Source organism: Macaca thibetana, chromosome 5 (assembly GCF_024542745.1).
Source record: "Macaca thibetana thibetana isolate TM-01 chromosome 5, ASM2454274v1, whole genome shotgun sequence".
Lineage (NCBI taxonomy): Eukaryota > Metazoa > Chordata > Mammalia > Primates > Cercopithecidae > Macaca > Macaca thibetana.
The window spans coordinates 5,529,490-5,546,361 of record NC_065582.1 but is presented as its reverse complement, the minus strand read 5'-3'; the positions used below and the strand labels follow the sequence as shown (position 1 = coordinate 5,546,361).

The 16,872-nt window shown below is 45.7% G+C and overlaps 1 protein-coding gene across 2 annotated transcripts in view; it reads right to left on the bottom strand.

Moving 5' to 3' along the window:
* The window catches only part of IRF2 (interferon regulatory factor 2), an 86,267-nt gene extending 74,420 nt beyond the window's left edge, over positions 1 to 11,847 (bottom strand). Inside the window, exons 1-2 of one of the 2 annotated variants that reach the window (XM_050792358.1) lie at positions 11,639 to 11,847; positions 11,370 to 11,517 (exon numbers count right to left, since the gene is read on the bottom strand). The gene's annotated coding sequence lies outside the window, so the exon portion shown is untranslated. Of the gene's footprint in view, positions 1 to 11,247; positions 11,303 to 11,369; positions 11,518 to 11,638 lie in introns of those variants that run through there. The other variant, XM_050792357.1, reaches the window with a different exon arrangement.
* Between the last annotated feature and the right edge of the window lie 5,025 nt (positions 11,848 to 16,872).

Sequence of the window (16,872 nt, the reverse complement as noted above, 5' to 3'; positions counted from 1 at the left end):
TGGGCTGTGTTTGTTAATAACAAAGTTATTGTTAACAAAGAACCCATGGAAAAAGTTGCAGCTTCCAAATGTTTATCTCTGGTTCATCACCAAATATAGCTTATTTATACTTACAGAAGGTACTAGTATCATCATTGGAACTTAAATATCAAAGGAATGAACTGATAAGATTTTTTAAAGGTCTGGATACAAAGGAGAAAAACCAAACAATTTTTCACCTTCTGGGTATGGAACCCCTAATACAAAGTGACAAATCCTAATGCAAAGTGACAAATCCTAATGTTTATGTGTTCAATTCATATACCATTAGGTTTCCAGTACAAACTAGATGCCATCCTTCCTGAGCTGGAATTCAGCCTTTCAAGCTAACCTTTGCTTTACAGCTGAAAATCAAATAAACTAATATTTATCTAGGTCTTAAAGGTGTCAAACACTGGTGAGGAATGCAAATAAATTGGACTGGATCCCGGCTCTCAAATAACTTACCACATAGGCGATACAAATGGAAAAATCCAAATAATCAAAGATGTTCTTAACAGTTCAAGAGTCTAGAAAACATTCATCTCATCAAGATGCAGATAGCTAACTACCCTAGGAATGGGACGTATAGTATGCTGCTTCTACAGAAATTCAGAGCATTTCATTGTTTTAGGCTAAAGAGATCAGGTACGGTTTGTGGGGAGAGGCACGAGGAGATTCATACAGTTGTGATCAAAACAACCACTCCAACTCTCCTTTCCTTCAGTCCTTTCAGGACTGCACTAAAACTTTCCCCCTGTATTCTCTTCACACCTTGATTCATTTCCTTATGCTGCACCAACCAAGATGGTAGCCACCAGCCAGATGGGTCTACTGTGCACTTGGAATGTGGCTGGGCTGAATTAAGACAGGCTATGGGTGTAAAGGACACATAGGATTTTAAATACTCAGTATGAAAGAAGAATGTAAAATATCTCATTAATATTTTTACATTAACGACATACTGAAATATTTTAGATAAAATGAGTTAAATGAGAAATATTATTACAATTAATTTTACATACTTTTTACTTCTCTAAGTGGCTACTAGAAAATTAAAACTATACATGTGGCTCACATTATATTCGTATTGGACAATGTGTGTGTATATATATGTATACATATGTGTATATATGTACATATGTGTAATGTGTGTGTATATATATGTGTGTATATATATGTATTTTGATGGGCTATGCTACGGCATTCAGCCTCTGAACTCATAATGGTCACGCCCAATCCTACTTCCATAGCAATCTAAAAACGTCTCCACATTCATAAAGAGAGTGAAACTATTCTAATATTTTTTTCAGATAAAAATTGGAGATTTGAGGTCTTCAGTTGTGAAGAGTCAGAGGTCACACTCTGATTAAGTTGTACTGTCATTCTCCAACAGAGGTCTTTTAAAGGCAGGTGTGAGGGGAAAATAAAGCTTCCCAGGCTTCTTTCCAGACTCCTCAGAGTTCCTATAAAATGCCTTCACCTCCTAAGATACAGAAATGAATACAATACAAAGGGAAAGAATGTATAGGACATGAAGCTAGGGAATGCATATGATACAAAGATAGGGACCATTTAGGACATGAAGATGGGGACCGTATAGGACATGAAGGTAGGGACTACATAGGACATGAAGATAGAGAAGGTACAGGATATGAAGACAGGGACCATTTAGGACATGATGGTAGGGAATGTATAGGATATGAAGATAGGGAATGTATAGGACATGCAGATGGGGACTATATAGGATATGAAGATGGGGAATGTTTAGGAAATGAAGATAGGGAATGTATAGGATATGAAGATGGGGACTGTTTAGGACATGAAGATAAGGAATGTATAGGGTAGGAAGACAGGGACCATAAAGGGTCTGAAGGTAGGAACATATATGACATGAAGGTAGGGAATGTATAGGATAGGGAATGTATGGGATATGAATATAGGAACCATATAGGATATGAAGATAGCGACTGTATAGCATATGAAGACAGGGAATGTACAGAACATGAAGATAGGGACTATATAGGACATGAAGACAGGGAAAGTATAGGATGTGAAGATAGGGAAAGTTCACTCTCACTTCCCCTACAAACATTTGATACTTCACTTACCATGAGAATTAGGTCTGTAGCCATTTGTGTACATTAAATGCTCTTTTCCAAAAGGATAATAAAACCTCTAATCTCCTCAAGAGGACCAAATAGTTTCAGCCTGGACTGGTTCCCAAGGTGCTAGGAAGACCTATCTCCCTAGGCATGTGTGTTTCAAAAGGAATGAAAAACAGACCTTGGAGACATCCCCAGGTTGTAAGTGTCTCACATTCTAAAAGGTCAGGATAAGACCCCTGGAACCTTTTCATCCCATGTCAGGGGAGCTAAGGTGTTTTTTGTTTGTTTGTTTTTCCTTTTTCTTTTTCTTTCTTTTCTCTCTCTCTCCTTTTGGGACGGGAGAGGGACAGCTGCTCTGTCCCTGTCAACAGAGTGCAGCCCACATGTACATTCCATCAGTTTTCAGTGTCACCTAAGGGTCCAGGTTTAGGGGCCTGACACAGCAGTGTCACTGAGACTGCTGCCCCAGTTGTAAATATCAACAAGGCACTCTCTTCTCCTACCCAGGTGTTTTGTGTTTCTGTAGTATTCATATGTATAAAGAATGTTAACTGTAAAGTGAGATCATATCTCAAGCCCTTCACAGTTACTGACAAAACATTATGTCCCAACTTCACCAAAAAGCCACCCATCTAAGTGTCTCCAAGTAGCCACAGCTGTCTGAGGACAAGGGCTTCCAACAGCCCCGCTAGGAAAGCCCTGGCTCTAGAGCCTGGTCTACACATGGAGGCAGAAAGGCTCGAGAATGGCCCGTCCCTGCACAGCCTCCTCCTCAGCAGCACCCAGTGTGTTCTTCCTAACCTATCGTGGACCAGAGGTCAGGGCAGAGATGCCCTATGAGCACTGTCTTGAGAATATTTTCTGGTTAAAAGGGTAATTGGTAATTGTGCTTGCTGTTTTAAATTTGGAAAATACAAAAATGTTTCAAGGAGGAAAAAAAAGCTAAACACTCACAATTCCACCATCAAAAAGGTATGTTTCCTTCCAGGTTTTTTTTAATACACCAATATACACACACGTTTTTAAAATAAAATTAGAAGCACAATTTCACATTCTTTTTTCCCCACCCAACCAACATAGATCATAAATATTTTCCCGTCACTAAATGCTGCTCGAAAACACGAGCTTTGTAAGTTACCTATACTCTGTCTGGATGTGCCGTAATTCGTTCAAATGTATCCCTACTGTTGGATATTTAAGTTGTTTCCAAGTTTTTATATAACAGAAGCTAATTCAATAAACATCCTTGTACATAAATCTTTGTTCCCATCTCTGGTTACTTCACGTAAGTAGGTTCCAAGAAGCAGAATTACTGGAACAGAGAGCTTAATATTTTTAAGACTTTAAGTATATAGCACCAAGGTAAATTCCAGAAAGTTTATTTCAATGTAGAATCCTGACTACAGTCACTGTGGAGTACCGAGTGCCCAACTCAGTGACCCACACTACCCAGTTATGGAATTCACAGTTCAGTTTTAACTTGTCCCATCTGTTCTTTAGGAAAACACATTATCAGCCCATTCTATGTCCCTGATTCCATATTTAACTCCCATAATCGGAATGGCACAATTACACTGATTTATCATTACAAACTACAAATATGAATGCATTAAATTATTACATGTGCCCTGAAAATATGTACATCTATTATGTATTCTTTCAAGGATTTAAAAATAAAATAAAAACAGTACCAAGGAAGATTGGTATGGGGGGAGAAGGGCCTAAGAGAGCCATTACGGTATTTCCGTGGATGCCTCCAAAGGCAACTTTAGATTGAGTTTGGGACCTCACATAGTGAGTATCAATTTCCCCATCCTCAAACAATGCATCAACACCGGCACAGTTATACATTCTGAGATGTGCACCATTAAGCAATTTTGTCATTGTGTGAACATCACAGAGCGTACTTACACAAACCTAGATGGTGTAACCTCCTACACACCCAGGCTTATGGTATGGCCTATGGCTTCCACGTTGCAAACATGTACTGCAGGTTACTGTACTGAGGCCTATAGGCAACTGTAGCACAATGGCAAGTATTTGTGTATCTAAACATAGAAAAAGGTAGAGTAGAATTCTGATATTATAACCTTATGGGGCCATAGTCATGCATGTGGTCCACTGTTGACTTAAATGTCATGATGCAGCAACATAACTGTACCCCTAAGGTGACTTCAACCACGTCTCCAAGTGACAGCTACTCACAACTTCATGTTTCCTTGTAGAATAATGTCAGCAGCTGCCTAGCAGTTTTCCCATCAGTCTTTATCATCCCCAGGATAAAAGGGTCTAACCCCAAAGTCAGCAGTGGACGGTCCTCCAGTCTTTTGACTGGTCCTTGGGTTATTACTAATTACCTAACCAACTTCAACTCACCCCTCCGACCTCTAACACTCTTTCAGTGACATTTGTGCAGAAAATCTTCCTGCCTGATTCTCTCTTCACTCTCTCCCATTCAAGAATCCAGGAGGCACTAGTCACCCGTTTCCTTTTCATCACCCCATCCCCCAACTCTCACTTTCCAACAGCCTCCCATTCCTATCACCCAACACACCCATCATATCTAGGTGTTAAGACGCTCTCTTATCACCACTGTAATTTTTCTCATCTTCTCCAATAGATCTAGGATAAAAGGACAAAAGAACTCTTTCAAAAATAACAAGGTAGATATTACTTGAAATAAAGCAATTTGTATGCAGTTCCTCCTCATCTGAAAGGTCAATCTCATGAAATGGGAAAATCGGTAGGATTGTAAGGTTAGGGGGCCAGGACAGCGTATTCTATCTACAGAGTACTTCTTTGGATCTTCCCAAAATCTGACATTCATAAGAACAATTAAAATGTACGCTCAATAAGAACAAATTAAAATGTATGCTCATCTCTCCTTTGATGGCATTAGGTGTGCGAGTATCAAATGCCTTCAGCAGATAGCAACAGAGTGTTAAGTATGCCCAAACGAAATTATTTATGAAAATGACACAGAAAGTAGTTAATTCTCAAAAAATCTTCATTTAATGAAAACAGGACAGGCTTTTATCACACAAAATCCTAAATTAAGGTATTTTGCTGAACTAGTCTTGCCTCTGGGATAAAAATACTTAGAATCCATAATCAGAAAGAACCACACATACCTGCTTCTCATCCGCAGCCATTCTCTGTCAACTCTGCTCTTTCTTGCTTATCAGAAGGGAACACTAAACTGATAAAGGAGTTATAAACCAAAACAGAAGCAAAACCAAACCAAACACCTAATTATCCATGGCCTTCCTGGACAAAGAGGCAAATACATAAAATAAAATAAAGTCCTTCTTGCCTCTTCAAAATGGAAAATTCAGCTGGGCGTGGTGGCTCATACCTGTAATCCCAGTACTTTGGGAGGCCGAGGCAGACAGATGACCTGAGGTCAAGAGTTTGAGACCAGACTGGTCAACATGGCGAAACCCTGTCTCTACTAAAAATACAAAAATTAGCTGGGCATGGTGGGGCACCTGTAATCCCAGCTACTCAGGAGGCTGAGGCAGGAGAATCAGTATAACCCAGGAAGCAGAGGTTGCAGTGAGCCGAGATCACACCACTGCACTCCAGCCCAGGAGACAAGATCAAGACTCTGTCTCAAAAAAGAAAAAAAAAGGAAAATTCAATGTATCACAAACTTAACATGAGTCCCATTTCTGTAGGGCAAGCAAGGTCGAGTGGGCAGAGCCAACACAGTGACCACAGGCCCCTGTCCAAAGAGCTCTTTAAAATGTGGAAAGAGGTTTAATCTGAGCCAAGGAAGAGATCAACTATTTGGCCCTGGGAAGAGATCCTTGATTCAGTGGCTTTCCATTTTTGCTCTGGCCACACACCTGAGGGAGACTAGGGAACAGGGATCCAATGGTGAATAAGAGGCTCGCTATTCAGGGCAGGAAGGGGAAGGAGGGGAAAGGGGGCTATAGATAATCTCAAATCTAAAGGGTCCTGTGTAATTTCTAAAAGTCCCCTCCCCAGGCAATTTTCATTACACACATAGGTTGTCTCCTAAGGAAGACAGAACTATCCAGCCACGTTTTACAGAGTGAAAACTTCCAGAGGGGGAAGTGATTGGATTACTAAAAGGCCACTCTAGGCATCTGAGTTCATGCACCTTCCACCACAGAGCCTTGTACACTGCTGGCTGTCAACAAATAGTTAATAAACAAATGAAATAATAACACAATGTCTGCATTTAAGAAAACTGTTGAATGTGTTACTATGTTTAACAAAATCAATTATTCATTTAAAATAATTGCTTGGGGTCCCTGGATCCCCAAGCAGACCTCAAGTTATTGATGGATGGCCCCAGCTAGTCTCAGTGCCTCAGAAAGCCTCACGGGATGGTGAGTTTCTCTACACAGAGCTGGCCAGCCTGTCCAACACACCACGGGTCTCTACATTTGGCTAAACAAGATCAACTAGATTTGATAACACCCGTTTTTCTCAAGGCATTCAGGAGTTCTGACTGAAAGTCATATGTGTTTCTGAGGAATAAAAATGGGCACAAGGGCCAGGTGCAGTGGCTCACGCCTATAATCCCAGCACTTTGGGATGCTAAGGAGGGAGGATCATTTGAGGCCAAGGGTTTGAGACCAGTCTGGGCAACATAGCAAGACCCTGTCTCTACACAAAAATGTATGTCGGGCTTTGGGGTGGCACATGCCTGTTGTCGCAGCTACTCAGGAGACTGAGGCAGGAGGATCACTTGTGCCCAGGAGTTTGAGCCTGCAGTGAGCTATGATCGAGCCACTGCACTCCAGCCTGGCCGACAGAGTGACACTTTGACTCTAATAAAAGAAAAAGGGTACATGAAGTCTTCTTAAATAAACACAATTTGTTTTAGAGACAGTTTGTCGTAAGATGGAGCTTCTGAGGGGAAACGTTATTTTGAGGGGATCTTTGAAGGTCAATGCCAAGACTTCAGGCCTGCTGCTTGCTCTGAATCCAAAGAGCCCCAGATGGAGTCCCAGGGACAAAGGGGACCTGTGAGCTGGGTCCTTGACCTGTGAGTTTCCTTGGTACTCTATAAAAAATACTGGCTTCATGTTCAAATCTGGACCCTATATGTTATTCATCATTCTTTGTTCTTTGGTGATAAATTAAAGTTTGATGGAACCTCCTCACCCACTTTTCCATCAGTCATTCCTGCCACCAGAGCCACTCCTCAATTCAGCACACTATGCATTTAGCTGGCATCGTGCACCGACCACTGATTACACTCAGGCCAAACACAGGGGGCCAACGGGGCAGGCAGAGACGGAAGGTCCTGACCTCCTATGCCTGTGCAGGAAGGAACATCATGTCCCATACAGATGAAAAGAAGAACTAATTTTTACTAATAACTGACATTTCACCACAGTTTTGTTTATTTGCATATATTATGTATTTTAATATAGGTTATAAATATATACTATCAGTTATATTTACTTTCATGTATGTTGTCACATATACAGTGTTGGGCACACAGTAAGCATTCAATAAATGCACATGAGCCAAGATGGTAAAGCAGGCCGGTGCGGGGGCTTATGCCTGTAATCCCAGCACTTCAGGAGGCTGAAGTGGGCAGATCACCTGAGGTGAGGAGTTCGAGACAAGCCTGGCCAGCATGCTGAAACCCTGTCTCTACTAAAAATACAAAAATTAGCCAGGCATGGTAGCACACGCCTGTAATCCCAACTACGCAGGAAGCTGAGGCACAGGAATTGCTTGAACCTGGAAGCAGAGTTCTGCAGTGAGCTGAAATTGTGCCACTGCACTCTAGTCTGGGCGACAGAGCAAGACGCTGTCTCAAAAAAAAAAAAAAAAAAAAAAAAGATGGTAAAAGCAAAATACTAAAATCAGCCCAGTGCACACCTGCAATGGCAGATAATGAAGAAGCTGACACAAGAATGAAGAAGATTCAGACTAAACCACAGAGAGGCTTGGGAAGATTTTCTTATCTGATAGAAAGAGGGAAAATACATTGGTCCAATCACTATTATTTCCATATCATTTGGTCTCCATGGATACCACCTAACTTTTCTTCTGAAAGGAAGAAATTCACTGACAATATCGGGTTTCACTGTTAAATATTTTTTGATACTTTACATAAAACAGTTATTCCATGTTTAATCTTTTATCATTATTTATATACGCTCAGAAGTAAAATCCCTCCTTGCTGGAAATTCCATGAGAAAGACAGTGTCTAATCCAGTCATGATTATCTGGCCCTTTTACATTAAGAATAATCTGATAGAATTTTGAAAGTTAACGCCTTACACATTTGTAGACTGCCATAATTTATGCAATGTTCTTTCATATACAGTATCTCAATTGTTCATGAAAGCAACACTATGAGACATAGTTAAGAATTTTTATTACCCTCCTTACAGGTAACCCCAAAAGGTAGTAACTGTATGTATTTTTTGTTGTTAATGATCAGCTCACTAACCAGAACACAACCTAGCGTAAAGATACTGTCTTTCTCGCTGTCAGTTGAGTACACAGAGGCTAGCACTGTGTCTGGCTTTTAATAGATGTGCTAAGGATATTTATTGAGTGTCTACCTAAATTATCTCGTCTGCGTTAAGCCCTTTTTGGTATAAGGTAGATAAGGGAACTATAACCCAGATACTCAATTTAGATAGAGTACAGTGGTTTTTCACTATCAAAAGCATATTATGTGAAAATGCTCTAAAAACAACAGAGTTTTGTACGAGATGAGGTTAAGAATAAAAACATAAAATCGTTGGTAACATGAGAAAATTGATGCACATCAAATGTGGAGTATCCAAAGTTTCTATTTTTCCAGTAAGTTTAAACATCTTTCGCTCTGGTGCGCTATTTGCCTAATAAAGTGTTTCAGAAAGTGGGATAAAGGTGGGACCATTGTTCATAGGGCTGTCAGAACTTCATGGCACACATGTGTTTGCCATAATTTGCTTCCAGTTTGACTACAAATCCTTGCTTTTGATTATGATGACATTTTTACAGGTAAGTAAATCTGAAATAACTGGAACTTTCTCTAACAAAAAAATGACAACTCACTGAGAATGAAATATGTAAATGTTTAATTTTAACAAGCAGTTACAAATCGTAACAGACAAGAACTCTTGGATCTAAGAGACCAAAATGTAATTTCTTACACAACAAAGTTACAAGTTATAATCGTTCACTAATTACGTGAAATTCCGGACTTTGACACATCAATCAATAGATGTTCCAACGTTCCCCCTAGAGATCCCAGTTCAAGTCTTAAATATTTCATCTGCTGAAGTTTCCTCAGAAAAGGCTCCTTTTCCCAGGGTTTTTTAGGTTTCTATTTTTGCCCCTTCTCCCCCTAAAAGAAGAATAAAGGAAAGTTGGGGAAATCAGAGAATCCTGAATCTTCGTGCGCGGTGAAGTTAAAGAGTCACCCTCTGGGCCTGGTGGGGATAACTGCATCTGCCTGGCATCAAGGTTATCCACCGCCTGGTCTAACCCCAGACCCCCTTGTGCACCTGCCCTTAAGCACCAAAAACTGAACTGCTCGAAGAGAACCTACAGTAGATAGGAAAACTAGTAACTGACTGCAGGCTCGACAGCAGTCTCGGTGATTCCTGAAAATCCACAACAGGAAATCTAACGATCCTCCATCCCTCCTGGCCATTCATCAAAAGCAGACGAGTCACAGCCATAGGGAGGCCGGTGGCTGAAGACGAAATGCCAGCACCACTTTTCCTCATTTAGAACTGAGTTTTCTCCTTCCATAACCAAGGACAAGGAGCAACGGGAGGGAGGTGGTTGAAGAGGGAGGGGGCGGGTAATATGTCCCCAAGTTTCAGACAGTAGCGGGTTAGAAACGAGCGAAAGCCACCTCGCTCTTCTGAGCTACCTCGGCTGCCAGTCCCCGGGATCACATCCGCAGCCGATCGCCAAGGGTCCGGCCTACACAGACTGACCCGGGCGTTTCACCTGGTGCCCGACCACGGCCCTGGCGCCCGGCCCAGGCTGCCAGCCTCCTTCCCCTCCCCCGCTTCTTAGGGAACAAGGAGGAGACGGTGGCAAACGCACCCAGACCGGGGGCCAAGGGGAGACGCCGGCGCGTGCTGGGAGGGGCATGAGTTACACCCGCGACCCTTGGAACTTGGAACGGCTTCGCCAGCCCTGGCGGGCGCTGGCCCCCAGACGGTGCCACTGGAAGCAGGCGGGCGCCGCGATTGGCCGCCGCCGGCTTCACTCGGTGGGCGAGCCCTACCGGCGAGGCGGAAAGGAAGTGGCGGCCGCCGCGGCTTTGCACCAACCATGTTCGGCCAGCGGGCGAATGTCACCCGGCGCCCGGAGCCGGGTCGGAGGGCACGGGGCGGGCACTCGCGTCCCCACCCCGCCGCGGCCCGCGCCCCGGGACCCCGAGGGGACGCTGGCCCCCACGGCGCCGCTCGGTCCCCGGAGGCTCCCCGCCCCCACCTCGCCCGCTCCGTAGCCGAGGCGGGTCAGGCCCAGCGCGCGAGGCCGGCCGGGGGCGCCTGCGGAGACCCGGGGGCGCACGGCGCTAGGCCGCGGCCCGGGCGGCTGACCCCTCGGCGCGGTGCCCTCCCGGGACGCGCCGCCCGAGCCCCTCGCGCGCCGGGACAAGTGCAATGACAAAGCCCCAGGGCCCGACCGGGCGCTGGCCGGCGGGAAGGAGGACGCGGCGTCCCTTCCGAGCGGCGGCGGCGGCGGCGGCCCAGCCCCCAGGAAGCAGGGCGCGTCGGCCAGGCCCGGCGCCCGGCCCGGCTCGGAGCCCGCCGTCCCGCCCGGGCCGCTGGCACCCGACGCCTGCGACCCGACTCCGAGCCCGGCAGGCAGGCGAGCCCCGGGACCGCCGCGGGGCGCCCCAGCAAGTTTCCTCTGGCCGTGGCTGGAGGCGCTCCTCCCGGCCGGGGCGCGGGCGCGGGCAGCCGGGCGGGCGGCGGTGCCTGCTTATTTACGCTGGAGGCAGCCTGGAGAGACGCCGCCGCGGGCACCGAGAAGGACCCGCTCCCCTCCTTCGGATCCGCTGACGGCGGTGGCTGCACACACACACGCGCACACACAAACACGCACATACACACAATTTTGTTTTAAATGAGGCCCGACTCCAGCGGACCTGCACCCCCACACACAACACCTGGGGCGCAGAAGCACACACAGCAGGTCTGTGTCCATGGAGCCACCTCTCCGCATCTGCAAATCCAAAAGTGAAATTAAACCTCCACCAACCTCCTCCTCCTCCTCCTCCTCCCTCTCTACCTCCTCCTCCTCCTCGCAGCCTCAGCAGCCCCAGTAGCAGCAGCAACAGCAGCAGAACCTGCTTCCCCTAAAATCAGGCGATCCATAATTGCGCCGACTGTTCCTCCAAAAATCGGTATTAATATTTATGAACCCCGGCATTTTCCGTCTGCAAAACATCGTGTCAAGGCATCAGGACACGCATACACACACGGCCCCCCACAGTCCCCAGAAACATGCCCTCGAGAGAAACACACGCACAGTCACAACTATTATTTGAAAAATGTTACCTCTCAGTGTGCTTTTTTCACGCTACCAATACAATTCCGCAAGGTATAAGTGTTGCTAGGGTGTGTGAAATGGAAATGAAAGCCCGTCAGTTGAATAATCGCAGGAGCAAAACTAAAAGTTACTCCCCGGCTTGCCTGAGAACAGTCCAGATCGAAAGCAAAACAAGGAGAGGAAACTGCGAAGAGCCGCGGCTGGAAATCCCCCCACCCCCCGCCCTCCTCCGGCCGCGCTCCCTCCCTCGCCTCCCCTCTCCGCCCTCCTCCCTCCGCCCTTCCTCCCCAGTGTTTGTTTCAAGCTTGTGCAACCAGGAGGTGGAGGCGGAGGGAGGGCGCGAGCGGCCCGGCCGGGAGGTGCGGAAGTTCGCCGCCGCAGCTCATTGGCGGGCAGCGCCGCTTTCATCATTTCTCGGAAAAGTCAATTTCATTTTCGCTTCCCCAGGTCGCGGCGGCGGGAGCAACAAGCAGCGGCTCGTGAGTCGGTGGCTCGCACCCAGGGGCGCCCGCACGCGCCGCTAGAGCGCCCGAGTCGCGGTCCGGGGTGGGGGGCGCAGGCCCGCGGCGGTAGGGGAGGAGGGCGGGCACCCGACTGCCCATCCTCAGGGTGGCCTGAAGGTTCCAAGAGGGCGTCCGGCGAAAGCACGGGGCTCCGACCATCCGGTTAGCAAGGCTGGTGTGACAGCTTAGAGCGAATGAAAATTCGTTTTGTGACGCTGACCACTTCCAAGGAATGAAAGGAGCAGTCAACCGAAACGACAGCATTGCTTGCGTCCTTACCTAATTGGAACCTTATCCGTGGTTGAGGGTGCCACCATTGGAGGGGCCGCCCCGCCCTCTGACACCACCTGGCACTCCGCTCCACTTGGTAGCTAGAACGAAAAGGAGGCCCATCCCCCAGTAAGTCACAGCTCACGCCAAGATGAGTTATGGAGCCTGTGCGACCGAAGTTTCTTCATTGCAGGGCGAGGTGGACAAGGGTGTGAGTTACTTTGACTTCAAGACGTCTTGGTGGCGGCTGGTTCTGAGAGAGGCTTTATACTGGAGCACTTCCAGCAAAATTCGGCTTGGGCCTCCTTAACTCACCGGCTGGGCACCCTTGGCCTCGGTTTTCAACCAAAGCCTAAGGCCTCAGTTTTCAAGGCTGTAAATGGAAATAAATGAGAGAAGAAGGTACAGCCCGCGTGATAGGTGCAGCAAGCAATGCAGCTTCCTTGGGACCTACCCTTTGTGGTTCCTTGCTTTAAAAAAAGTATACATTCACATTTAGTTAGACCTGTTTCTTCCTCGCATGCAGTTTCATCAGTCTTTTCCCAGACTTCTGTATTCAACAGAGAAAGTTCCTTCCTGGGAGACCATAGCTGTTTGTATGTAAACAGTTGCCTAAAAAAAAAAAAAAAAAAAAAAATGAGAAAAAAAACTCCAACACCTCTCTGTCACAAAAGTATTGAATTATATAGACTGGAAAAATGGAAGTATCCAACACCTGTGTGGTAAGGAAATAGCTAAGGGTTCAGGATTCTGTTTTGTGACTCTGGTCTCAGAAATAGACCTCACATACACGTTATTCCTTATTCCCTCTATTGTAATATTCACTTTTTTTTTTTTTTAAGAGACAGGGTAGGCTGGGCGTGGTGGCTCACGCCTGTAATCCCAACACTTTGGGAGGCCGAGGCAGGAGGATCACCTGAGATCAGGAGTTCGAAACCAGCCTGACCAACATGGAGAAACCCTATCTCTACTAAAAATACAAAATTAGCCAGACATGGTGGTGCATGCCTGTAATCCTAGCTACTCGGGGAGGCTGAGGCAGGAGAATTGCTTGAACCCAGGAGGCAGAGGTTGTGGTGAGCCGAGATGGTGCCATTACACTCCAGCCTGGGCAATAAAAGGGAAACTCTGTCTCAAAAACAAATAAAAAAAGAAGAGAGAGAGAGAGGGTCTTGCTCTGTCACCCAGGCTGTGCTATATCATAGCTTACTGTAACCTTGAACTCCTGGCCTCAAGCAATCCTCCTGCCTCAACCTCCCAAGTAGCTGGGACTACAGGCCTGCAACAGCGCCTGGCCCAGCCACTGACTGTCTTATGTCATATAGCAATGATCACTAAGGTAAAGTCTATACAAACTGTAGAATAGTTGTCATTCTTTACCCAACCCGGGGACACAAGTTAAAAACCTAGTATTTTTTTTTTTTTTTTTTCTGTACCAAAACAATCATCTTCCTTTATTTTCCCTGGAGCGGGAAGAGGAGAGTCTAGAGGAAGGGAGGAATGCAAGGTGTCACTTTGAACTTCTCGTTCACCACACACGTGGGATTCCACTCTCATGTCATCAGCCTCCATGCACAGGCCCCAGGTGAAAGAAATAAGAGTTCTAGTTGGACCAGCTAACACCGCCTGCCTTGTGTTTATAAAAGGCAGCTGTCTCTGTGGTGTGATTTCAGGGGAGCCAGACGGAGCTGGGGCCATGAACCTGTATCCTGCATCCTAACCACTTATCCATGCATGAGGCTAACTGGAAACTCACTTGCTGGGTACAGATAGCTTCTGTGATGCTCAACATACATCCAATCAGTCATATCCTATTGACACTACCCCTAAATATCTCTGGGCCTGGCCTATGCCCAGGGCACTGCCTTCATTCAGTTATTGCACTTGCCTGCTGCCTGTGCTCCTGGTCTCCTGTTTGGACTCCCTCAGGTCAGCAGCCACACTACTGCCAAAATTCAGTAGAAAATTAACTTCAGGTAAAGCACAATTCCAAACCTAACACTGCCCCCTCAAAAGCCTCTCTGTAACCTTCAGAATAAAGGCCATATTATTTGACAAGACACATAAAGTCCATTGTAATCTGGCACCAAACGACCTTTCCAGCCTCATCTCCTGCCACTGTGCCCCACAAGCCCTGCATCCCTCCGTTGCCAAACGAGCCTCCCTTCCTTTTTGTCAAACAACAGAGCTGTCCTCTTGTTCATTGTTTTATCCTTAGCATGGTGCCCGGCACACAGGCACCGAAATACTTGTGAATTAATAAGTACTTGCTCTTTTCATCATGCTCTCATAAAATATTTCAGACTTGATCAGAGCCTTGTATTATATTTTAATAGCTTTTTAATATAAATGTAACACATTTTTTTTGTACAGAATTTGGAAGATGCAAGAATGGTGAAAGAAGAACATAAGCCACCTGACATCTCACTAGTCAGGAATAGACCTGTGGATATTTTTATGTATTTCCTTCTAGTGATCTTTCTAAGGGACCATTTCCAATCGTCATCTCCTCCGTCTCTGTGTAGGATTTAAGAATGCTGACTGTGCAGCCTGCTCTCCGCGATGCCCATGTGACAGCCTGCTGTCCTATTCTAGTTCTTGGCCGGCTCCTCGTCTGCTGCCAGCCCCCTAAATTATGGTGTTTCCAGGCATTCTATCCTCAACCCTCTTATTTTCTCATTCTACATGCTTTATCTTTGGGTGCTCTCCTCCACGCCCAGGGCTTCAGATATCACTATTTGCTGATGACTCCAAAATCTGTAACTTCTGAGCTCTGGACACATTAACTCCTACACATGCCTCAGGCGCAACAAATTATATATGTCCCAAATCAGAGAGAACATCTTTTCCACAACCTTGCACTGTTCACTTCATTGATTAGCTGGGAAACTGGAGGACTCACAGACTGCCCCCTTTCCTTAGTCCCGGGGCCTCCCTGAAGCATGGGTGTTGCTTGCAATTTTCCAGGCCCCTAAACTCATAAAACATAAGATAGAATGAATTTCTGTTCTTAGGCCCTTGATGACATATCACTGCAAACCAAATATGTACCAATGAACCAAAACAGCCGCATGGTACTGATATAGTCAAGAAGTATTTCTTAGCCCTTTGATGAGATGCATATAATAATGAATCTCTGTGGAAACTACAGCCTTTCTGGAAGCCTGTGTAAAAAAGTAGGCACGGTGGCTCATGCCTGTAATGCCAGCACTTTGGGAGGCTGAGGCGGGCAGATCACGAGGTCAGGAGATCGAGACCATCCCAGCTAACACGGTGAAACCCCATCTCTACTAAAAATACAAAAACTTAGCCGGGCGTGGTGGCAGGCACCTATAGTCCCAGCTACTTAGGAAGCTGAGGCAGGAGAATGATGTGAGCCTGGGAGGCAGAGCTTGCCGTGAGCCAGATTGTGCCACTGCACTCCAGCCCGGGCGACAGAGCCAGAGCAAGACTCCGTCTCAAAACAAAGAGTCACCTTTGCCATACTGAGGAAATCTGACCTAACGCTTCAGTCTAATGTGAAAAAAGTTGAAGGGTCTTGTATAGTGAAACTAGAGTCATCTCCTGGGTGAAGCATGTTTCTATTTCACTTGTGGGATGGAACATCCTAAAAGATCTGCCTGGCTGCCTTAGGACTCATTTGTTTTCAGCGGAGTCGGGTAAGGACAGTATTACTTGACCACAATAGTGCCGGATCTCTCCGAGTAGATCTTAACTAAGGAAGAAATGTAAAGACACTTCAAAGTTGACCCCTTTCAAATGGGTTTTTAATTTAGCTTCCTAAAATTGAAACAAAGTTTCAGAAAATAATCATTCAAGTCATATTTGTTGAGCGCTCAGGAACATTTCCCAGCACTAGGGATACAGCAGTGAACCAAATGAATGAAAGTCCCAGCCTTCTAAGCCGTTTGCTTACAGTCTGGTAGGTTGACATGTTGATTTCCACCGTAGCATCCGAGTAATGGCACCAACATCATCTCCACCTATAATCACAGACTTTAGAACTGTACATTCAACCTAGGAATGCGTAACGTGAAGGCATATGCGTGAAAACCTAAGTATTTATAACTATGATTAAATCAGGAACTTTTAGGTCTGCAAGCTGATGCTCAGTTTTCTCCCCAGGATCACTAGGACCACTTCTGTCTTGGCCACTGGGGCTCCCCTCCGAGGTGCTGCAATTCAGGGGATTAGAAAGTCATGGAAAACGAAAGTTCCACGCTTGCCAGAGCAGTCGCCAATACAAAAGCCACAGATAACAGTCCTGCCTTGCAAAGAACATTATTGTGAAGTCCAAGTTGAATAAACACAAAGTCAAGTTAAATTTTGTGCGACAGTAGAACAGTGATGGGATTGAAAGAACCATCAGTCAAAGTTCAAAGGTCATTGGCCTCAAGTCGAACCATTCTTGAGCATGTTTGACTATTACTTTATGTAATAGTTCCTTCCATTTTATAAGAAACCGGGAA